At 37.2% G+C, this 24,511-nt stretch overlaps 1 long non-coding RNA gene across 2 annotated transcripts in view; it reads right to left on the bottom strand.

Annotated features, from left to right (window-relative positions):
• Positions 1-24,511, bottom strand: part of LOC108639323 — a 71,917-nt gene that overhangs the window by 27,850 nt on the left and 19,556 nt on the right. The window contains exons 3-5 of one of the 2 annotated variants that reach the window (XR_001920382.1): positions 21,545-21,816; positions 19,471-19,655; positions 6,520-6,726 (exon numbers count right to left, since the gene is read on the bottom strand). This is a non-coding gene — a long non-coding RNA (uncharacterized LOC108639323). Of the gene's footprint in view, positions 1-6,519; positions 6,727-15,314; positions 15,418-19,470; positions 19,656-21,544; positions 21,817-24,511 lie in introns of those variants that run through there. The other variant, XR_001920383.1, reaches the window with a different exon arrangement.

Raw genomic sequence — 24,511 nt, 5'->3', positions numbered from 1 at the left:
TAAATTTCTGGTAAAGATAAACATTCCATTGCTTAAGCATCGAAACTTCTGCCTTGAGCTGCTATTCACTGCTGGAACATCTGTGGAAGCTGAAGTTGCTGCCTCCCAACTGTTTGTTAGCATTACTCTTTTGCCAAAAATTGCCAGTCCCATAGAATGGGATGTTGCTAAGCCAGCAGAATTCAGGATACAAGGATTTCCTCATCTGTTTCAGCATAATGTTAGCCAAGTTAACTTCAATCCAACTGGTCCTGCATTGTAGTGAATTAAAAGGAACAGAAGAGTTTCTTCTAAAGATTAAATGTTCAGTCATGTACATTTTTGCAAAATGGTAAAATCAAATTTAATCATAAAAAACCTACTCCAACATGAGTCCTTCCCACAGGCTGCACCTACTCACAGACTTCTCCAGGGTGGGTCCCTTTCCACAGGGCACAGTTCATCAGGAGCAGGCTGCTCCAGAGTGGATCTCCCATGGGGTCACAAGTCCTGCCAGCAAACCTGCTCCAGTGTGGGCTTCCCATGGGAACAGAGCTTTGTTCTGGCATCCACCTGCTCTGGCGTGGGCTCCTGCACAGGCTGCAGAGGGATCTCTGCTCCCCCGTGGGCTGCAGGGACACAGCCACCTCACCACGGGCTGCACCACAGGCTGCAGGGGAACCTCAGCTGCACTGCCTGGAGCACCTCCTGCCCCTTCTTCTGCACTGCCCTGGGAGCCTGCAGGGTTGTTTGTCCCTCATATTCTCACTCTCCTCTTCTCACCGCAGTTGCCCCTGTGCAGTAACTCTTTTCCTTCTGAAATACGTTGTCCCAGAGACACTGCCACTGTCACTGATGGGCTCAGCCTTGGCCAGCAGCAGGTCCATCTTGGAGCCTGGTATTGTCTGGGGATGGGGGAAGCTTCTAGCAGCTTCTCACAGAAGCTCCCCCTGTATCCCCCTTGCTACCAAAAGCTTGCCATGCAAACTCAGTATAGTGGTAAAAAGCCATGTCAGCACCGTTACATGAGCCAAAGTGAGCTGTCAGGCACAGGAAGGAGTCAGAGCTCTGCTTCCCTCAGTCCTCAGCATCTGGAAGTCTCTGGATAGAGGTATAAGATTCGTCCCCAGCAACTCTAACTTGCATAAGGTTTAGATGTCTTTGCATTTTGCAAACACAAAACACATTCTCTTTCTGACATAGCAATAATCCCCAATTATAGTCTCAACTTCAGGAGTATGATGTTAAAATCATGAGAAGGGAAAAAACCTCCTATTCAGAGAATATCCTTGATAAAGCAGCAGAGCGTGCTGTGGGTTGATTAGGCCTAGAGAGATACGTGTTTTTTCAATGTAAGAGAGAACTGTTGATTTTAGTCTTACAGGTGGATTCATTTATAAATGCTGACCCTGACATATAATCTTCAATAAAAGCTGTGCTTTTCTATCTAATTTCCATCTTTCAGCTGAGACATTAGCATTTCTTATTCAACGTTCTTCTCTCTCAAGCATTACCTCAGATTAATTGGCACTGTATAAAATAAGTTCCTGGGTGCACAATGGTAACCATGGTAGCCTTCATCCTATCTTCACAATGCATATGTAATTCAGTTCTCAGGAAAACATAATTAGTGCGTAGCATAATATATTCTCTCCAAACACATCACCGTGGTATGAAATACACTAAATCAAAGCAAATGATGCCTACAACCTCCACCCAACTGGGCTACCATTGCTGAGCAGCTACTTTACAAATGAATATACTCTTAAATAGTTTTGCTGCAGCATCCCCAACTTGCATAATGCTGCTGCTTTACTCGTGTGCTTTTTCTTTATGGCCAAAGGGTGGCAATGTTCTACTTGCTATCAGCGTGCCTTAGACAGTCAATAGCACTGCACTCACTCAAGAAGAGTAAAATCTCTTTCCAGCCAAGCCAGAAAGCTCTGCATCATTAACTGGTGTGCTTACTAGGTCCCAGTACTTCAGTGATGACCCCTTCAGTTACAGTAACACAAATATTAAAATACCGTTTGAGTTGAAATCCAATGAGCTGTGTGAAAGTACATTCGTGCATATCTCCTTATGAGGAAAATTAAAAGGCATATGCAGCTTAAAAACAAAGTGTGGTCTCCGTTCCCCATCACATATAATAAGGTCTTATTCAGGATGCTTCTGTTGTTTTTGTACAGGACAGTTACAGCTGTCCAGGAAGGAAAAAGTGTCACTAGCCTGGCTGCTTAGAAGGTGCCACCCAGCCTCTTGAGATTTTTACAGAAGCCTATTTAACTCATTTGAGAAGTTGTGAATATTGAAGTCATCCAAAACATCTGTCAAAGAGGCCTTAATACCACACCCACGTGGACTGTCAGTGCACAAAACACATGGGAAAAACAGAGTGCAGCTGTTATTTCTCTAGTTAGCGTACCAACAACAACTGCATTACTTATTTAATGGAATGAACTAGGAATAATCACATGTGGGAATAAACTGCTACTCTTGTGCTGGACCCACTCCTGTGATTACCAAACACAGGGTGTCCCACACCCAACCGTTCAGACACTGTTTCCATATGCGACTAAATAAGAAGGGATGTTTCTCCTGGTGTTTCACAGGGAGATGTTTTTCAGTATCAGCAGTGAAGTGGGAGGTCTAATACTAGATTATATAACTATTTTGTATAATTATGTGGGTATTTTAGGAAGACTGATGGTTATGGCATTAAAGTGAAGGCAAAAGCAGAAAAGCCAGGAAAAAGAGGAAGACAGTCTACATAAAAGGCATCCTTCCAAATACACTGAAGAGGCCAGACTAGGCATCATGATCTTTCTGATGAGGCTGAGGAGAAAAAGTTACAGTAAGAGATCTAGAGAAATATGTCCATTTTCAAATGCTGCCAACTATTACCTCTTAAATTGCTATTAGCTATGAAAACCAAAATGAGAGCTGTTTCTCCCCCCCCCAAAAAAAAAAGAGCAAGGAGGTGTCCAAACATGTCCAGGATAGTTTGTACTTAGGAGACATGAAAGTAATTTAATCCTTCATGTGAATGAGTATTGATTATGTTTACTGAAGTATTAGAAATGATGCTTTCATTAAGTGTGGGACATCACTGTGTCAGATGTAATGCAGACATTCACTACACCTCTGGTAAAAATTTCAGACAACTGGTTGTGGGCCCCAAATCAACCTAGCAAATATGATATGAAGTAGTTGCCTGGTGGTAAACTCAGTTTAGCCCAGAATTCTTAGTAACTTTCACGTTTACAATATTCTTCATGTACAATATTCATCATTGTACACAGGCATGAGGGGGAACACTTTCCAACTCATAACAAAAAACTTTGAAACTGCTATAATATTTTTTGAATGGTTTTGATAATATTACTTGACCTTTCCTTTATATCAACAATGTGTTATGGACACTTTTCTCCTCACAAACCCTTGGGACGTGGTAGTGCTGTTAAGAGAACAGAGCGAACTGACATTTCCACTCACACATTGTCACCACTCCAGGTGACAGCCTTGTGCAGACCCCAGTCTGCAAGGACAACAGATGCAGATCTCCATATTAGATATTTACAGCAAAAGGTAGCATTATGATCATAAAATTCCAGCCACACACACACTGATAATCCATGTGCATCCGATTCCACACATTTTGACATTTAGATATGGGGGCTAATGGAAAGAAACAGTATTTCTCTCAAATGACTGCTTTAAAACAATTTCTAAGATAACAAAGCCGTTGATTTCAATTATATAGAACCACAGAAATGGCCACTGTTAATACTGTAATGCTTAAGTAGACATATCACACTTTCCTTTTACAGTCATTATAAAATTTAGTTGTCAAAAAAATGGGGACAACTAGTAAAATAGTAACATTTTATATGCAAAAGCATGTTAGTGCAGGAAAAGCTATTTATCTTCATGCAGGTGATGACAATTATTTTGTGCATTTACATTAGCTTATGTATCATCAAGTAAGCGTTAGATGACACTAACTTTACACATTTCTTAAGACACAGTATTTAATTACGTGTTTTTCTGTCTAATCTCATCATGTCAGCAACCCTAAGAAATGCTTTTAGAGTAGTTCTAATAATTGCTGGGCTCATTAGACAGATTCATCCACTTGTGGCCAGCTATCCTGGGACATAGGAGAAATGTGAATTAGTGAGCACAAAAAGAAGCAAAACAAATTTAACTCAGTTTTAGGTTAAAATTTGGGAGAAGTAAGATCACAAATACTATTTGCTATACATTATATATTCTGTTTCTGTTACATAAACTTGGCTTTGCTTTATGTAAAACGCCCAGGCAATACTATCTGTGACTGCAGAACATTTTGAACCAACTCTACTAAAAAATGGATTATTGAGTCCTCAGAATAAGAGTTTTTATAACCCATCACATGAAAAAGTAAATATAGCATGGGAGTGGGGGAAAAGGAGTTAGTGGATCTTGAGAATGGTAATTAGGTACAGTTAGCTGTCCCACAGTGGCTAGAGCTAAATATCTGGGGAAATCTTACAGACATGTAAGTAACAGAAAGACATGTTAGAAGTCCTGTTATTATCCTAAGCAATGTAATTTAAGCATTAACACAGTAAAATGTTGGAATATTTTAAGTGCCTTTAAAATGCTGAAAACAAATTGTCTTAGTCATTAACTGTCAAACATTAGAAATTTTGTCTATTCATTAAGATTATTTATTATTGGTGAAATTCTTTGACTATCATTTAATTACTTGAAATTCAAAATCATTCAGTCATTATTTTCAAAGAGACCTTCTTCAACTGTCAACATATCAAATATTTACCAAACATGGATACAAACATGTACTGAATAAAGTGTACAGGTGTATGCACTAGAACTGAGTGCTCTTTTCAGTGTCTCTGGGTTTTGGTACTGAAAAGATATCACATGATTCACTGGAAAAGAATTTTTTAAGCATTACAGGAACATCTCAAGAAAATCAATGGCCATAAACATGAACAATCTTGGAAAACTGAGAGTAAAGAGCCTAAGAAAAGCTTCTTCCACTGAAGTGCAGTCGAAAGACAAAATCATCATTATTTAAACAAAGGAGAAGCTGTTGAAGTCACCATGGGCAGAATTTCACTTCAGAGATCTTACATAGAAGTTGCTCTTTTCCTTAAAGTTTAAATAGCAAGTTTCTGGATCAGTATCCACAAGTTTCAGATGCAATTCCAAGGTATAATATAATGCAAGATGCCTACAGATACTAACTCACAACCAGGCAATGCAGTTAAAATACCGTAGTGATTTGCAGACCAGGAAGGTTTTATGAACCACTTCAGATCACCTCCTATATTTTTAACGTACTATATATATATTTATACAACAAAAGGAAAATGAAATCAGCATGACACCAGCATTAGTCTTTTTGATGTCTGCAGCATACTTAAGACTTCTGCCTTACTACACCTTAAAACTTTCTGACAATTTGCAGACTTTCTGAACATTCTGAAAGTGTTCAAAAGCACTTACAAACTTGCGGTTTATTTTTCTTATTTTGGGAGGAGGGATCACATAATTATTATTAGGATTAGATACATATTTTGCAGCCATTTGCCTAGTCTGCAATAGAGGCCTATGCCAGCTACCATCCAAACATCCCTGAGTCGATCCCTTGTCCCAAGATCTGAAACTCAATACAGTCTACATACAGCAAAGATACAAATTCAAGCTCCAAAACTTGTGGTTAACATACATAGCAAACCTTACAGTGATCTATATTCAGAACTCTAGCAATATTCATGAGAAGAAAAATCATGTGAGAGCTTCCCAGTCAGCTCTCTGTTCAAGACTTTTCTCCTACACTCAAGAGTATAAAATACTCGTTTCTGCCTTTTTGTTAAGCAAGATGCCATTAAAGAAATTTGAGGATAAATGGAATTATATATCATATAAAACAGAGTTTCACACAAATACTCATTCAGAGAGACAAGTAGTGGCTTATACTATGTAAAAAATAAGACTTGCATTAGAAAAACAGTTGCTGACAGTAACTGCCCAAGTGATAATAGAGGCATGATAAAACAGCTTGCCACTAAGGTGAGCATTTACAAACTCTGAGACCTATTACTACTGACTTTTTTACTAGATCACATTGTAAAATGTGTAGAATGTCTCTGAGCATCCTCTAATTGCCATCCACAATATTCTGTCAGTAGTGGTTAGAACAGAATATTCTGGTATATGTCATTACAAGTCCCTTTGAGTAGGCCAGTTAGATCCATTTTAAATTAAGTGTATTTAAAGTGTATTGTAAAATGCAGCAATGATTAACAGGGAAAAAGTCACTCAAGAACTGAGTTTTTTCTTTAAACAACATTGGTTTACAAATCCTGTCACTGTTCACTATAGATGTGAGTTGTCATTCAAGGGAAGCTGTCACTGTACTGACACTTGGCAACACGAGCTCCAGGGTAATTGTGCTGATTAGGAAACAAAATATTCATGTCCCATTTGAATGAATGGAAAAAATTGTAAGACAAATTTGTGCTTGGTTACCTTAATAATGTGCCTTGTCTTCTGATGTATTCCCATGGGAAGTGGAATCACAAAGGTATGCATCACATGAACTGACTTTAATGCCTTTTCATATGTAGCTCACTCTTCTTTCCAGGGCTGTAAGCATTTAAAATGTTTACTGCAAGTTCATACATCCAGTTTCTGGAACTCAGAGAGGGCAGTGGGTCAGGCACAACAGTGCAGCACCTAAACATAAAAACATACCAGCATCAATTAAAAAGTAGTAGAAATCACAAAGAGAACAACAGAAGCATAAAAATAACTTGGGTTTTATTTGTTGATTTTCCCCTTCAACTTCCTCCTGAAGTTTCCAAAAGATTCAGCAAACCCAACATTTTTATCAGAACCAAATAACACACAAATCTGCCATAAGTACTAGTTTATCTGCCATGAGTGCAGTTTACAGAATCTTGAGTAAAAACAATCTTAATAGAAATCAGACATCTGAATTTTCCTGCCAAGCTAACAATTTCTGTGTAAGAATACCAAGTCTCTCTGGAGAAACCCTGTAAAACATCCGAAAGAAAGTGGAGAGAAGCTTACCCTGCTACGCTAAAAGCTACCAGCAAGGGATAATTCCTTCCCTCCTTTTTCATTCACAATGGTGTTCTTGGGAACAGATTTATTTTGTGCTTGCAGTGTCTAATAACAACCGTTATGCATTCATTTTCCCCCTATCCTGACACAGTAATGTTATCCTACTTAACTCTGTGACTCTTTCTGACATAAAAATGCACCCACCATGACATCCTTTAATACTGTAACAAACTGGCAGTGACCGAGGACTCCACGGCTGTTCCCAGAGCACACGCCAGTTGATTTAACTCCCCCATGGTGCTAATGGATAGAAGTCATTACAACATAATTGCTAACAATAATATAAACCCTACAAAATAGAAAAAGCCCAATTTTAATGCTAAGATTGGCAGACACGTTGCTTTCAGAGACGAGTATTTAAAGCAGCCCTTCAAACAGAAGAACTGCTCCATTGCTTTATTCCTCACATCAGTATACTGGTATTTTTCAAACACTCCTCCCATAGTTCCATTTCAGCACAAAATTACGTTGGCTTTGAAACCCAGCATTAGTAAGTCTCATTCCCACAGAACCACCCTCACCTTCTGCTCATATCTCTACTGTGCTTCTGTGGCTTTGTTGGAGTGCCCATCACATGCCTCCTCATACAGATTAAAAATGATGGGCAGAGCCATAATTTTCTTAAGAGAATTTCTTAGTCATTATTAAGCTCCACAAAGTTCACTTTTTGCCCAAATAAATTTTACTGGGGAGGGAAAGGGGGGGTACATACTAAGAGAATAATGGCTACACACAGCTAGAAATGTTGATTTTTTTTTGCAGCAAAAGATTGTTAAGCATAAAAAGATTAGACATTTCTACCAGTCATTTCCTGCTCTCCCTAGATACCCCTTAAAACAGAGTTTAAAAAGTCAAACTCTTACTAGATATACAACTTCCTATATAAAGTTCCCTGAGGTTCTCATGAATTTTCCTTTTTATGTCCAAACCATCATGTGTTTGTAGCTTGGTACAGTGAACCTGGTGAACTGGTTTATAGTTTAATTAAATAAAAAAAAAGGAAAGGAACACTGGGAGATGAGCCAAAGAAAAATACTAGTACACAGTACGAAAATCATTTGGAGAGGGGTCATAATGTAGTAACCGAGGGAGCAGAAATCAAGCTGGTGCAGCAGACACCTCACTCAGCCCCACCACTAAAATGTCACCTTTTCCTGAGTGGATGAATGAAAACAGAAGAAAAAAGGAAACTTAATTTCAGATAAATGAAAAGCTCAAATATATCCAAGTTTCCTTTTTTCTTCTGTGGTGTGTTTGTGGTGGTGTTTTAATTTCAGATAAATGAAAAGCTCAAATATATCCAAAACACCACCACCAAACCCAACCCAAAATTTATGGTGATTTGATCCAGCTTAATATAAATGAGAAACAGAAGCTAGAAAACACGAGAGAGAAAAACAGAGGAAACTAGAGAGGAATTCAAAGTATCAGAACCTTATCAGAAGCTGAAAAGTTGGACAGGGATATAACACAGGCAATGGCATCAGTCCATTAGAAAACAGAGAGGAAAAATCAGCACTAAAGACTAAGCCCAAAGCCTATGTATGTAATGTCTTTGGAAAACCCAACTGTAAAAAAGAAGTATTAAAACTCCTGAGGTACTAAAGAAAGATATTTAGAAAACAGAGCAAATACTGATCATAAATAGTTTTGTTGCTCCTTTCTTATGGGTGAGGAATAAATTAAAATACAAAGCTGAAAAGCTTCCTTCAACCATATTTTTCTATGATCTGCAGTTGTTATACCACAAAAAGTGGTACTTAAAAGAAATTTTACTTGTATTAAAAATTAAAAGCTTATGTCTCTCTTATTTAGGCAAAAATGCACCCTCAGTTCAGAAGGCTTTGAAATATTTGTTTATTCTGTCTTGTTACCTATTCTGTGTTTTTATAACCTTCTAAAATATGAAGTAGCACACTGCATAATAGCTTTTCCAGTCTTCTCTGAAAATCCTTCCCAAACAGTAGCCTTAATCTCTTCAAACACTTGTCCAACATTCCCTGCATGCATTGACACCATGGAATGTCTTCCAACACTAAAGACAAATACTAGTATGGTATTTTATTTTTCATTTCCATTAAGCTGCAAGTCATACTTGTAAGATAGTGATTAGTTCCTGAATGATTAACCCATCACGTATTTAAGGTAGACAGAAGACAGTTTGAACTGTTTATTCTGTATTTTTATTGTCAAAATAGAAAGAGTGGGTTTCTTTTAGCAATTTCGTGCTGATTAAATTTGGTATTAATATGAAAAACTTAATCAGTGGGACTACCCCGAATATTCCTAAAGATATAAGCCACAGAGGAATATGTCATCCTTTACTTTCAATAACAAAATAAAAAAAAAATAAAACAAGGAAACAAGCTGGCATAAGAATGACATAAATATTTTTCAGAGGAGACTTTTTATACAGTATTTTTACTCCTCACAAAAATTGAGTGATAGGCATGAAGTGGGTGAGCAGTGGGATGCCTTGTCTGATTCCTCTTTGATTTGCTCAGATTATTTTGCTCTTGCTGGAAGAATTGAAATGAACATAGAGGATTTTTTGTTTGCTTCACAAATGAAAGCCTGTCTTTCCCTTAACTTTCTCCATGACAGAGTCTCCAATCCAGTTCCAGCTATGGGCAGCACTTTTTGTCTGCAATCACTACCAGGAACAGTGATGGCACTCAGATGCAGCAACACAATCCAGTGTTGGCTAAATCCACATAGGAATTTGTATTAGATATAACCCAGCAATAAAAGACCATATTTGAAAACAGACTGCTTGGATGAGTTCCTCATCTACCTGTAAAACAGCAGCTAGAAACCCAAGAGACCATTTAAAATAAGGAAGAGGCATCCAGTCTGGGAACATCAGAGTATTGGAAAGACTCTAAATTCATTTTTCACAATTCATTCTTCAAACTTAACAAACATGCCAATCTAAAGCTGCATTTTCTGAAAAAGAACTATATCCCAGGGTCACATAAAACTTCTGAAATACAGCATGATTGAATAGAGAACCATTCTGAAACCCATAAAGTTCACATATTATGCTAGTTAGGCTTTTTCTACATTCCTTGGAAAACTATCATTATGTCAGCTGCAGTTCTGTATAATTTGGGTAGGTACTGCTGAAACCTGTTACACTCTGTAAAAATGAAAAAAAAAAACACAAAATTTTAATTATGTAAAGTTTTGCATTCACCAGGGTCAGGGGAAACATTTTATTTTGCAGAAAGACCATTTCATGTGAACCTTCCCTTCATTTCTGCTGCATTTTTCCGTATTTTACCCGTCCTGCTGGTTTTAACACAAATTGCAAACAACTCATGTGTCTCTTATTCACAAGGGCTCCAATATGCAAAACAAAAACAGAGTAAGCTGAAGACAAACTGGGGCAATGTGAATGCAGTGGAACACACTGATTACAACAGGAGGAGCTCCAAAGTATTCTAAACAATCCTTACACTCTACAGAAGAAAAACTAAGAGTAAACAAGACAAGGTACAAACTAAAAAGTACTATGTATGGCTCTTCCATTTCCTTACTGCAAAACAAGGATATTTTGCCTTTTTTGTCTAACTTTGCAGCACTCTCTCCTATTGGGAGAGGGGAATTTGTTTTTTCTACAGTTACTGTAGTCAGAGCTCCAACTGAAATTAAAGGCCACAAGTTAGCTGAGCTCAAAAGGAAATATATTCAACTCTATCCCTGTTGAAGCACTACAGTCTTCTGTTTAAATATGGGAAAATGACTCCTTAAAAAAAAAAAAAAAAAAAACCAAAACAAACAAACAAGTGAATTTGAAACCACTTGGGATCAGAAAACAACCACTACTTCTTAAGAATTGGTCAGAGGAGAACTGAATCAAGGCTAAAGCAGCAGCGGTAAGACCTAGGTGAAAAATAAGAATACTGATCAAATTTCTAGCATTACTTAACTGGCTCAGACACTTTAGGCAAGCAAGAGATTTGGGAGATAGATTGTCAACCAATATTACCTCAAATAGCTCCAGCACAGCTGAGTTACCCAGGTTTACAGAAGCTTTTGCACTCTGAGAATGAAGGATTTTCAGAAATCCCTTAAGTTTCAAAACTATGAGGAAAGTGATACAGTTTGGGATGACAGGAAACACTGAGATGGAACAGAAACCACTCTCAGTAAAGGAAGAAGTATAAGCACACACAAGCCAACAGAACATTACAAAAATTCAAACTGCAAAAATGAGTTATTAAACATCCAATTCAAACCGGAAGATTTTGATTCAGTCTTTCAGTTCTCTGATAATAATTGCTGTCCATTAACTTTCCAGGCAACCATCACTTGCACGTGCTACTTCACGTGCAAGCTTTCATGGGATAACTTTCATATTGTGAGGTGGTCTTTTTTAAACCTGCATAACTGAAATCCACAGAGTCTCTATTTACTACTGCTAAATACCTGTTCAAATCTTTTTGGCAGAAAACATATAGAAAGAGAAATCATGATTATTTCATAAGAAAAATCAAACTTACATGCGATCCCTGTTCTCACATAGCCCTTCTGCTCTCCTCTCCCTCAGAAAACTTTTAAATCTGAAAAGCTGGTAAAACTACTGTTATAAGGTTTAGTTCCAAAAAGAGAACAAAATAAACTCAGGATGAAAAAACCTTATTGCCACTGTCCTTGAAATATGGAACTACCCTTGCCCATGGAGAAAAAAAAAAAAAAAGTTAAAAAAAATTAATTCAAAATTCTTTTAAAATAAAATCAAATAACACTATACAGAAAAATATATTGAAATAACCACAAACAGGAACAAAGAAGATGTTAATCTGTTCTTCAATCCTGTAGTTTTAAAATCCACATCTTATTTTTGACAATTTTACATCAAGGTTTGTTTTCAACTTCCGTCACAAAGGATGACAACTAACTGATAAAAAAAGTCTCAGTTAAAAGACATTAAAATTTCAAATTAAAATTAACAAAAACATCATATCAAGAAGTTTTTTTCAAACAGTATGAAGTGGAAGGTCGTTTACTAAAGTTGCAATTTTTTCTTTCCTGAATTCTTCATTCCACATCTTCCATTTTGGTTACCTTTAATTTATTTTATAGTCACAATGAGCAGTTTGAAAACAAGAATAAAGTACAAAAGGTGAAAGATGCTCTTAATATAACAATTAAAAAATGCCTGACATGAAAGTTCTTTTTTGTAAAGTTGCAAATCCCGACATTTGCAACCATAGACATTTGCTACCATAAACTACCAGTGCACTTATCTGCTATTTTGTTACACATCCTCTTTTATTACAGTTTTCCAGAGAATTAGGGTAAAATATACATACTCATCTGGAGGGTCTGAGACTTCCAATAATATTCCGTGTTGCAGTTACATTTGAAGATTGCTTTTATACACTGTAAATATAATTTCTGGTAGCACTTAAGACATTAATCCAAAGCAACAAGACTTAAGGGCATCTGGCAGTTCAGATTTCTGGGCAGTATTTTAGTCGACAGAAATTGTACACTACTGAAAAGTCAGTTTAATGTGAATCTAGTGAACAATAATTTTTAAGAAAGTCACTGAACTCCTGCTCTATTGGAGACTCAGCGAAGGTATTAATTAGAGGTATTAGAGGTATCAATTTAATGAAGTCCTAGTCCAGCTTCTACTGAGAGCTCTGTGAATATCAACTTTTCCTTCCCCACCAGCTCACAGTAATTACGGCCTCCTCACTCCTCCAGAGACAAGGTTTCAGAGTGCACAGAGTACAAAACTGGCACCTCCTACGTGTTGTTAACTTGTAGGAAAGGGAAAGTAGAAAGTTGTTGGAAGTGTAATACTGAGAAAGAAATGAGAAATAAACGTTGTGTTGGCTGATACTGTTGCAAACCTTTTCTCTTTTGTGGTGGAAGGGAGGTTAACAGAGGTCAGTGTTACCACGTGCTCTCATTTCAAAGAATTACCACATGCACATACTTCTGATAAATCATGGTTAGACATTTGGATGCTTGGAGATTTAGCATAACTTTGGGACAGATTTTGTCACGAAATAATTTTGCTCAGATAACTTGTTCTCCAGCCCTCTAATATCTATATCTGCATGAGAAATTAAGCAGCACATGGGAAGTTCAAGATAACATTTTTCAAGATGGTTTTGCTCCACTACTAATGACCCTTACCCATCAGCTTTGCCAGTACAAACAAATGAGGATGTGTTAAAGCAGGAGCAGATACAGAATGACAGAGACAAATGAGATAGAAGCATCATGAATGTGGTGCTGTCAGTGCAGAATCCAACTGATGTTCCATAACAGAACATTTTTAGCACATTTTAGCACATTTTTTGCTAAAAGTCTGACACTGGACAGAAAAGGCAATAGTTGCATACAATATGCAGCTAAAGGATTACTGAAGAATGTTAATTAAAATATTTTACTGCATGTGTTACTCTTACAGTATTCATAATTCATAGAGTTTTAAGAAATCAAACTAATTTTACCATAATGATCTTTTAAAGATGGCTGTTAATCGGGAAATATAATGCTTACCAGTACTTTGGGGGCTGAAGTTACATGATGAAAGACAAAATACCAAGTAATTCAGATTTTTAGATACTGAGCTAATCTCACAGAAAAGAAAGCTTGCATATTTAGCAGGAAGCCATCAAAATTCAAAATAGAAGCCAGATTGAAATAAATGATGTCTTATTTTAGTAAGCAAACTTTGTTTAATTACACTTCTGAAAGGAATTCAGATTTTAATGGAAGATAAAATTTTCAGTGAGCAGTGCATAATAAAAAGCATAGCACAACCACAGCACAATAAAGAACATTCCCACTATACATATACTCAATCTAGAGCATTATGATTCAAGGATATAAGTCGTTCTTACTAAATCAGGGGTATGTTTTGACATGAAATCTGAGCTGAATGCTTCTCTGAAGGACATTGAAATCCTTCCATAATACTTAAAACTCAATTCACAATGATGCTATTCCCATTCTGTGTTTCTGCGCTGAAATCAAACAACTATTTTAATTATTGCAATACAAACAAGTATTTCAGGGACCTGGGGCCCTCTGGAGTAGTATTGTACCAGAGTTAACGAATTCAGCCAGTGCAACTCAATCCTCTCAGCTCTCTGGATTGCCACAAAGAGGAAAACCAAGATTTTCATGCCCTCTTATGGGAAAACTGTGTCTGGCTGCCATACTTGCTCAGCTCTCTCCCTGTTAAGAAACAATTAATCTGTCAGAGCTTCAAGATGAGCTGATTAAACAATCCCAGGGCAAGGATTATATCCCACTGTCTCTAGTTCACTTACTTTCTATCCCCACTTTCACATGAGCTGTTTAACATGTTTTCTTCTTCTGTTTGTTTGTTCTGAAGTTTGTTGTCTTTCCTCATTAGAGACATTTGCATTCCTAGGGAAATGCACACCTAATTTACATATTTGTTAAATCCAGGAATATAAACAGTTTTGAGTATTAGCACACTGACAGAATGTCATGATGTAAATAATGCAAGAGTCTCACAATGATTTTAACATGTATCTCTCAGGCTAATTTGTACAAGTGCTCTGCATTGTGACATTATTAAGAAAATTATTTTGATGCAAGCCAAAGAGAGACAGAGTTACAAAAAAAAAAAAGTGTTAACTTTTAATTTTGTCCAACTTATTACTGAGAAAAGAATTAAATGAGTGAGGGGGAAACTATAAGTCAAGTGAAAAATTTAAAGAAACAGATTTAAAATTTCCATTCCTTTTGAACCTGCTGTGCTACTGCCAGAGTTGCAGAGAAGCCTCTTGAGGGCATAGCAGACAAACCACAAGAAATCCCATTGAGTCAAGAGCTGAGTTTACACTACTTGAATCCATGTAAGTCTTCAAAGCTCAGATGAGCTTCAGCTGTTTCATTCTCTCTTCTGTTACATAGCTACATGGAAACTATGAAGCACTCTCAAACAGAGAGACAATAATACTGAGTTTTAAAGAAAGAATTGTCTAAAGACAATTCTCTAAAGAGAGAAGAGAGCATTACCAAAGCCCAGCATCACCAAATATTTATTTGTAGGTAAATAAGCTGCTAAGAGACGTTTCATCCAGATCAGAACAAGATGACAGAGGAGTGACTCCATTTTACTCTCAAGTATGTCTGTTACTTTAGGAGAAAGGATAAAGGGCAAAAGGTTCACCTACTTTTTCCCCAAAACTGAAGATTTCAGCCCTGGGATATTCGTGGGTGAGATGGGAACCACACAGATCACTGGACTTCTGCAATGAACAACATTATAGTATCAGAGTCCCTGTTTTGGAAACCTCCTCCTATTTTAGGTGTACTTACACTTTGAGGGGTATTAAATAAAGTTAACTCTGTATCCTATTATAAAATAAAAACCACACTTTCTTATTCATAAAGTACTAATCATAACTTTATATAGTATCTATTAATATCAATAAGCACATAATCATAATTGCTGAATACAGAACTGAAAAAAATATTTGTTTTATATATTTATTCCCCCTGCAAAATAGGGATAATTTTAAAATCAAATACTGTATGAACAGATTGATAATGTCTTTATATTATAAACACAACGATACAGTTCTGTTTGAATATTAACACCTCAGCTTCAGGACTTTAAATAAAATGTGTACAGTGAAAAACAGAATATTGTTGCTCAGAAAATTAATCAAAAATAGAAGCCAACTTGGAAAAGAGAAAAACATCCAAAAAACCAGATATGCCCCAGAAGATATTTTTCCTCCAAAATATTTAAATCAAGCTAAATATGAAAAATCAACTTAGATAAAAATAAATCAAGTTAAATCTGAAATGTGACAGATGAAACAAGCCAAAAATACCCAGCTGTGGTATTTCTTCTACTGAGAGACTGGAGAACTGTCAAGCCTTCGCTTATAAGACCTTTACCCCTGTTCCATTTGAACAGTACAGGAAATTTATTCTTTTCCTTTTTTAATAAGCTCAAGGGCATCCTGGCAATCAGAGTATTATGTAATTTGCCCAAATAGGAATATTTCTGTGCCAAAGGCAGGCAGATTAGCACAGTGCTGTGGGAAATAGGAAGTCGATGGCTGAGGTTGGAAAGTGCCAAGGTTGGAGCACCCAAAATTCACGGATTTATCCCCCAGTGTCACTTGCTCAGGCTGCTGGGGGGGAACTGTGGCACCAGCAGACGAGCCTGCTGGGAACAGAGACTACAGGGGTAGGTGTGGGGCTGGAACAAACTTCCTTGGATTAAATGAGCCACAGGCTGCTAATGGAAACAGCAGAAGTCCTGGACAAACAAAGGAATACCTTTGCTTTAGAACAAGTTTCGAGAAAGAGTTCTAAGGAATTCCGAGTATTGAGTGCAGCAATGACCTCTCATTAGGAAATCACACAGTATTAAGTCAAACTTAGAAGCAAGAGGGAGATATATTAATCCTATCCAAATATTCAGCTCCTCTCAGGTCCTGCACAGCAAGGCTACTAAATTTTCCAGATTTTCATTAGTGTATGTCAAAACTCTCCTGCCAAGGATAATTAATTACTTATGTCTGACCAAAATGTAACTAGGGATGTTTGGAATGGGGTTAATTATACACAGAAGCCATCCTCTTATGATTCCAACCTTGAGAATTGCCCAGACAAAAAATTTAAATTTCAAATTATCAAACATAACCTGGATACTTACAAACTTGAAAGAAATAGCCAATTTGTGGTGGCCAGCCTTCACCATTTTGTTTATTTATCTGGGAAAAAAATAAGTAAATCCCACCACCTACTTATACTACTTGACACACAGATTTGCTGAAGCAAATCAGGTTCTTTGGATGCAGTTGGCTTCATAAAACTAGTTTGCTATTACATGAATATAATGAATAATTTCCATCTTGGGAATTTATCATCTATAAGAATAGACTTACCTTCTTGTTCATATTTAAGTTTCTATAACTAACTCTCAGTTTCTACAAACACGTGCATCTAATGTTTTCTCTCTAAGCCTTCCACCTGCATGCTCTAGTATTTTTTGCTTTCCAGAAGAACTTGACCATTTTTAGTTTTGCTCAATATTTTATAAAGGTAAGAGGCATTTATAAAGCAGATTTACAGAGCCTGCCGTGTCAGGTAGATTTCTGCTGGTGTGTCAGCTGAACATATTTCCCTACTCTAATGTCTATATAGTTGATAGCTGCAGTCAGATAACAACAGAAAAGTAATAGCACCAGGAGGCAGATGAGCAACCCTGGGAAGTTATGTCTGTCTAATGGGGACGGATTGTCCACTGTGAAATTTATAAAGCATCATATACAAAACAATGAGTTAGTGGTGGAAAAAGCAGTCAGTTCTGTTGCAGAACAGCTTCAGAAAAGCTGTTATCACCTCAGTAAAAGAGGTGAATCAGAAAGCGGGGGCATTGACTCAGCAAATTAATGCATGAACACATGTTGCCACAGATGCTGGAACTCTAAAGACTGATTTTCAGCTATGGTTATGAAATGCAGAATTTCAGAAGCATTACCTTGTTGTTTTCAGAGAGCCAAAAGTAAATTACTGCTTACTAAAAAATCAACAGTGGCTGCTGAGTTAGATTGTACAACGTCAATTTTCATTAATAATCGCCCTAGAAGTAATTTGAATGTTAATGAGAAAGCAAAGAAATGAGAATGTAAATGAGAAAGCAAAATAGGCACGCTGTTGTCCACTTGAAAATGTCAATACTGCAGAAGTCAGTGAGAGCATCCTCTGCTAAGATTTCAAACACTATAAATATTAATATACCTTATATTACTCGCTAAATCACACACAATTAGGTAAGTCAGTATACTGTGTTGTATATATTATATACAAAGTTGAGAATACTTTATATATGCCTTATTTTCCCTATGTATTGTGCTTAAATTCCTATTGTTTTGTTTTAAATTCTTTTCTTGCAGAAGAAACTTAATTTATTAGAAGAGACCAACACGACAAGCAACACAAACATCATGGTTTACTGTGAAAATGGGCAAAAGCACTTGAACAGTTCTTTATCATTGCTCATTCTTCCAAAATGACAACTTTATATAACACTGAGAAGAGCTGACTGCTTTCTATCCTGTTGTACTAACAGCTTTTGGCACAGGCAATTATGACTCAATTTAAAAAACCCGAGAGAGAGCATTTGCGTGTGAACACCAGAGATGGGCCAGCTCGTTTTGAGTCAGCTATTAAGCATAACAAAATGGCATTTGAGTTCTGCCTGGTCATTCTTCACCTTCCACGTTACCTGAAAAAAAGAGAAAAAACGGCTAGTAGGCAAATGAGAGGGGTTTGAAAATGAAAATAGAGCAGAGAAGAAGTAGAGTGAAAAAGATAGAGCAGAAGCAGTGATTGCAAAGAGCAGTGGAGAATGGCTAAGGCTGTAAATCTCTAAATGACAGAATGCTTATTCTAAATGAAGTAGCACTTGTTTTCACCTAAAACAGCCATTCATTTTTTTCGTGCATCTTTCCGAATAAGATAAACTGGAGGAGGAAAGTTGGTAAATTTTATCTGCATAATAACTCAGGCATCGTGTGACAGCCTCTTTCTCACCAGCTTCCCAAACTATTCTACATCTCACAGACTAAGTGGTTAGAAGCCTGTCAGATTAATAAAACCAGAAATACCGAGGTTGATCATCCCCAAATCAAATTGTTTGTGACCAAACAAAACAGCTTTGTAGCAATTCTTTTTCCCTATGTGAAAAAATTTTCATTTTTCATTCCTAAAACACAATAGGTAGCTCCCAGGAGTTACCTGATCAGTGAACCTTTTGGTCCTGCAGGATACAGGTAATCTGAAGCAGTGTGTGTGCTAATTGTCTCCTGCTACCTGCATTTTCCTTATCAACCACCTGGCTTCCTACTAAATAGCTATTGGGGCTCAGTTACACACCTAAAAAATATTAATGTCAGTATTTCAGTTCTTCTGTGGTTATAAGTGAAATATTTGTAGACACTGAGACTCCTTTTCCACCACCTCCAAATATATCCTATCAGGGACAAGATTTGCAGAATTGCATGATACTGCTTTCTAAAAGGAAAACAAAGTGATGAGAAATGAGACTTGCTCCCCCAAAAACATTTGCCAAACCTTCCAACAGTCTTTTTTGGAAACAGATTGTTCTTTTGCAGTCAGCCAAAAGCAAAACAAGAAACCCAAATGATTCTTCTACTGAATATCAAGGCTGTACCCTCCACTGCCTTTAGCTGACCAAGATATTCCATAATAGCCACTTTTAAGTTCAAGTCTGATACCTTCTCTTTAGGAAATGACTGCATCCAGGAATATATGTTGCTTAGAAAGTTTTGCTGACCTGTTACTCACCCTGTAACTTGAGCTTGGCCCCCAAGGATTCAGCACAGCACAGTGAGTGCTGGTACCAAAGCTGCTCCTGCATTTGCTGATACTGAAACTGTCACCACAAAGGGTCACTGGGAGGAGATGAGAGTTTGGATCCTGTCTTCCACAGAGGTGTTTCCAGAAGTTTTTTCATGTTTACAAAGTGATAGCTGAAGAAAACCACTGCAGAATTTAGAGTAATTTCATTTTAATTGACTATGCACAAATTTGTGCTTCTTACATCAGTACATATTTGGGACAAGTTGCTTTCGAATTACAGAGAGCTGACAACTCTTGGCATGTCAATTCTTAAGAGCTCAAACAGTGCCTAGTCTCAGAAATTCTGTGCTTTTCATCAAAATAATCGCCCATAGCACATCTGGTCATAACTTCTCTTATTATCATGAGGCAGAAGAAGGAAAGTGCAACAAAAGTACATTACTGATTTTGGAATCATTTGCAGGATAGTTTGTGGCAAGTCCTATGCTCTGTGCTTTCTTTCAGAAATTTAGGCCTTGGCTCTACACTCCCTAGACAGATTACCCACTCACTTCCATGAACTTCAACTAATTTTCTTAAACATTAACAATATGCTTGCTTCCTTTAATCAACTACAAATACAAATTTATTAATGTCAATATATTAAATAAATATTACTAGATTTACACAAAAAGTTATTAAAATGCACCTACAATTATATATGTCTTAATGGAGATAATCAAGAGTTAAATCTTCCTCTAACATAAGTTGCTGGGTATGGTCAGTGCTCGATTCCCAGTTAATCAGGCACTGCTGTTGGAATAGCTGCTTAGGCACACATGGCCTCTCTCTTGAAGGATTATCAAATTTGGAACTGTTCACAGTAATCAGAGGAGGCAGGCAGTGTCACAGCTTCAGAAACCTGCCAGTGTCTTGCAGAATGGGGAACATATTTCAGTCAGCATTTCTGAACATGTTCATTAGCCCCAGACTGCAGAAATCCACAGGATATCTAATGCCAGGTTCCCAAACAACTACAGCAATAAATTTATTTAACCCCTTGTTTCAGCTTAATCCCATCCTCTCACTTCTAAGTGCACTTTTTATTCTGAAGTCAAATTAAAATCTCACAATAAATATCAAATTCAATCAAGGTGAAGTTGGAGAAAACAAGTATTTTTTGGGAAAAAGTATGGCAGTTCACCCACTTATTTCTTTCTTGGAGGGTCATTTTTCCTTGTCCAAACTCTTTGCTGATATCAGCTTATCACAGCTGTAACAGTGTGATATCATGGAGAATCAAGTCTAGATCAGCTTAAGATCTGGCCTAGCCTGTCTCGGGCCGCAGTTGTGGATACTATTTATGTTATTCATGTCTATGTATCATTTTTCAGGCAGTTGAATTCTACTTTCATTGGCAGTTGAATTCTACTTCCAGATCTGTACTTTTTTTATCTTCCAGGTCAGTAGTAATGCAATTAGGAAAAAAAAAAACAACCACAACTACAAATGTCCACCTATCTCAAGACAAACTACATATAAATGTGGAAATTAGGAGTACACAAGTAATGTTTACTTCCAGATAAAGCACTTCTGGGTGAGCCAGTTTTACATTCTAAAACCTTTTAAGTGAACTTGGTTGAAGGCCCAGTCAGTCACACATGCAGTCAATGAACACTTTGCTATTAGGTAAAGATTGATAAATACATTAGGACACACTTGTCAGCTCTCCTCTCTCTTTGACATGTTAATTATACAAGATTGCACTGTAATTCTACAAACCACAGAGCAGAAGTGTAGAAGGAATACCCACTCTGAAAGAAATATCCAAATAACGTTTTAAAAAACATCTCAGAGGTCTTTTGTTGGAACGTGTTAGAATGACAGATCTAGTACAGTGCAGAAATTAGTATATTTTTGTGTTCAGAAATTTTACAGTCATACCTCACATCACAGTTTTCCCTGAATCTCCAAGAACAAGACATTTTGCATCTGTGGAAATTGCTTTATTACTACTGGTCTGTATTCTTTCATTTACACTAAATTTGCATTAAATAACATGGTTATTGAACTGGCTTACCTTCTGTGCCAGTTCTCTTTCAGTCTACTCTTCTGCACTCTTGGAGCACTTTGTTTGCTTTTGCTTTGTCCTGTAAAGATGTTTTTCTAAGCAATTAAGTCAGTTGCAACTCACAGGCTTGAACAAAGTGAGTATTCTTCAGTTTGCTGGAAGCTGGAGTGATCTAAGCAATAGGAAGCTGCACAAAGGGGCAGCTCACAGTGATGAAGACAAATCCCATCTGACACACCTCCACAACTCCATTAAGTCGTCTATTCTCAATGGCACGATTTCTGCACAGAAACGAAGAACTCTTATGACAAAATTATCTACAGTTAAAATTATGATTTATTACAATTTAAAATTTAAAATTATTTAAAATTTAAAATTATGTGTGTCATTAATACCACACATTACATAAAGCATGTTTGTATGCTGTACATTTTTAAATATATTGCCGTATCACAATGCAGTTATAATCAAGATTCCAACTGTTAAAAATTATTCTTGTCCAAACTATATTCCATTAAAATGAAACTGCCCTTTTAATTGTGGGTTATTCTGGGGCCTGTGCACTGTATTTCAGTGAAAGGTATATTGATAACACCATTTTATGTCTCTGATCACTTAAATTAGACAATAACTTCTTCCACAGGATAATGGATAGTGCCCACAGAAATGTCTGTACAAATCCAAAATTGTTTATCTGATGGTAGTGAGAGTAAGAAAGGTGTGGTTCATCAACTGGGGAATGTCCATGACATTCTGATTGCATCTAATTAATAATTCTCCTTAAAGTGCTGATCAGCTCTAGCAATTGGGACTTCATACAGTAACATCTTCCTTGGGTAGAGATATACTGACTTTTTGAGGAGCATCTTCTGGTGTAGCTCCATGATGGCTGGAAAACAACGACACAGTACTTCCTTCAGTTTAAACTGGTTACACAAAACAATTCCACGGTGTATGTCGTGCAACCTTTTTTGATTTAAGGATCCAGTCTTCAAAAAAAGAAAACTCAAAGAGAACTGAGTGAGTTTGGATTCAGACAGACATTCTTGCAACAAACCTTCACACTATTGTCCTCAAAGGGTGGTCATAAGCTCTTGCTCTCTATCCTTTCTTTGAAAACTTCTTGTCTTGCTCTCAGCAACAGTTTGGAGTCTGTTAGCACAGCAGTGTGCTGACAATGGGATCCTGTCATGTTTCAGTCACTCTCCACCAAAGAGGGGAGAAAAAAAATAAAGCCCCCTCACACTAAATTCTATTGCTAGGAAGTACCAGTCACAGGAACTACACTGGGCTCTAAAAAATCACACCAAGGCAGCAATAAGAAAGGTTTCATTGGCTCCTTTATCTTCCCACACCCATCCATTGGTTAGAGACTCATTAACAGATGACATCTGAGCCAAAATTCTGCCCTCAGCCATTATCTCAAAGTAAAACTATGACAAGAAGATTCATCCGGACAGCTTCTCTGCAGGAACACACAGGGCAGGATAAACCATGCCCCCCAGGAGATATCATACAGACTTCCTACAAGTTTTCAGCAGTGTTTCAGTCTGGATATGGAATTTTTTCCACTGAAGACACCTCCCACCCCCCCGAAGCTACAACTCTGCGAGCCTATAACTACAAGGTTGGGAACATAATGAGCTCCCTGCAGACTTCTTCCCATTGCATGCAGAGAGATGTGCAAAATATAAAGTAATATTGTTAATTAGGCAGGAAAAAAAGGCCAGTAATTCTAGGCCCCCAAGCAGCTGGGCTGTTCCCTTCCACTGAGGGCATCAGGATGACCTTGTCCCTGTAACGCTTGGCCCGACTGTGGAAAATCATCAGTGTACAAACCCTTACACGGCTTCTGAAACCCAACTTTGACTGCTGCCCTGAGACCAGTGCCTTTTTCAGGAACATTCTATACTCTCTATGGACATAAGCCTTCCACCAAGTGGTCAGCTCCTTTATTGACAATTATATTGATAATTTAATAGCAGAACCAGAAAACAAAGATAAACCAGCATCACATACGCAGCTGTTTCCCATAGCACATCAGTTAGGGAATGGTCAGGTCATCAATGACAGTCAATCCACAAAATAAAGTTAATACTACAATCTCCAATCATCATCTCTTTCCTGAAACTCTTTGCATGTTATAATTTAATATACCTTGTGCTGTCAAGGTTACCTTTAATAAATGAGGTTTACTTTGAGCCATCTTAGGTCTCATGTTGAAATACAAATTTGGAAAGCTTTATCAAAAATCAGACCTAGTATCCATAATTGAATAACCCTCAATAATGGGAGACTGGTCAGGAACTAATAAACTATCATAAATACAATTTAATTGTGGTACAATATTGAGAGCTTCCTAGAAGTTTTCAGGGAGAACAGTTTATCTGAAAATATCAGTGCAATAAAGCTCAAACTTCACAAAGAAATAAAAATCTCATCAGATGGACTATGCATTAAAATCTTTTCACAATAGCCCAGCTGGATGTTTCTCTTTTGGCATAAAAGAGATCTGACTGGAACTTCCTTTCTTGCCTTTGTGTGGCAACAGACTTGAAATACATTATCCCATACTAAATGGCAGAGTTCCCAACACCCTACCTATTCTGGACCAGGAAGCTGTACATCTGTCCTGGCTCAGTTATCTTTACTCATTAAGATGGTCTTGAAGCTGGACATCATTTAAAATCTTGGATTTAGTAAGCCTTGGAATAGAACATTTTTTAAATGCCAGCTTCTGCAGGCTTGAAATTATTTTGAAAATCAACTCCAACACGACTGCCATTGCAGTACATTTCTCTAAGTATAAACAGTAATAAATTGCTGCCAATAAATACTTAAAGAGAAAATGCAACATTTATAACTGAAGGGTATTAAAGTTATGTAGCTGAATAATAAGATTTAACCTTAAACTTGATCAGAAATTTGAAAGCCTGTTACTTATTTCTTTGTGTTTCCTTGAGCAGTACACTCAGC

The sequence above is a fragment of the Manacus vitellinus genome, unplaced genomic scaffold (assembly GCF_001715985.3).
Source record: "Manacus vitellinus isolate BGI_N305 unplaced genomic scaffold, ASM171598v3 scaffold_19_pilon, whole genome shotgun sequence".
NCBI classification, from domain to species: domain Eukaryota; kingdom Metazoa; phylum Chordata; class Aves; order Passeriformes; family Pipridae; genus Manacus; species Manacus vitellinus.
Note: the sequence above shows the minus strand (reverse complement) of the source record. Positions and strands in the feature narration are given on the sequence as shown.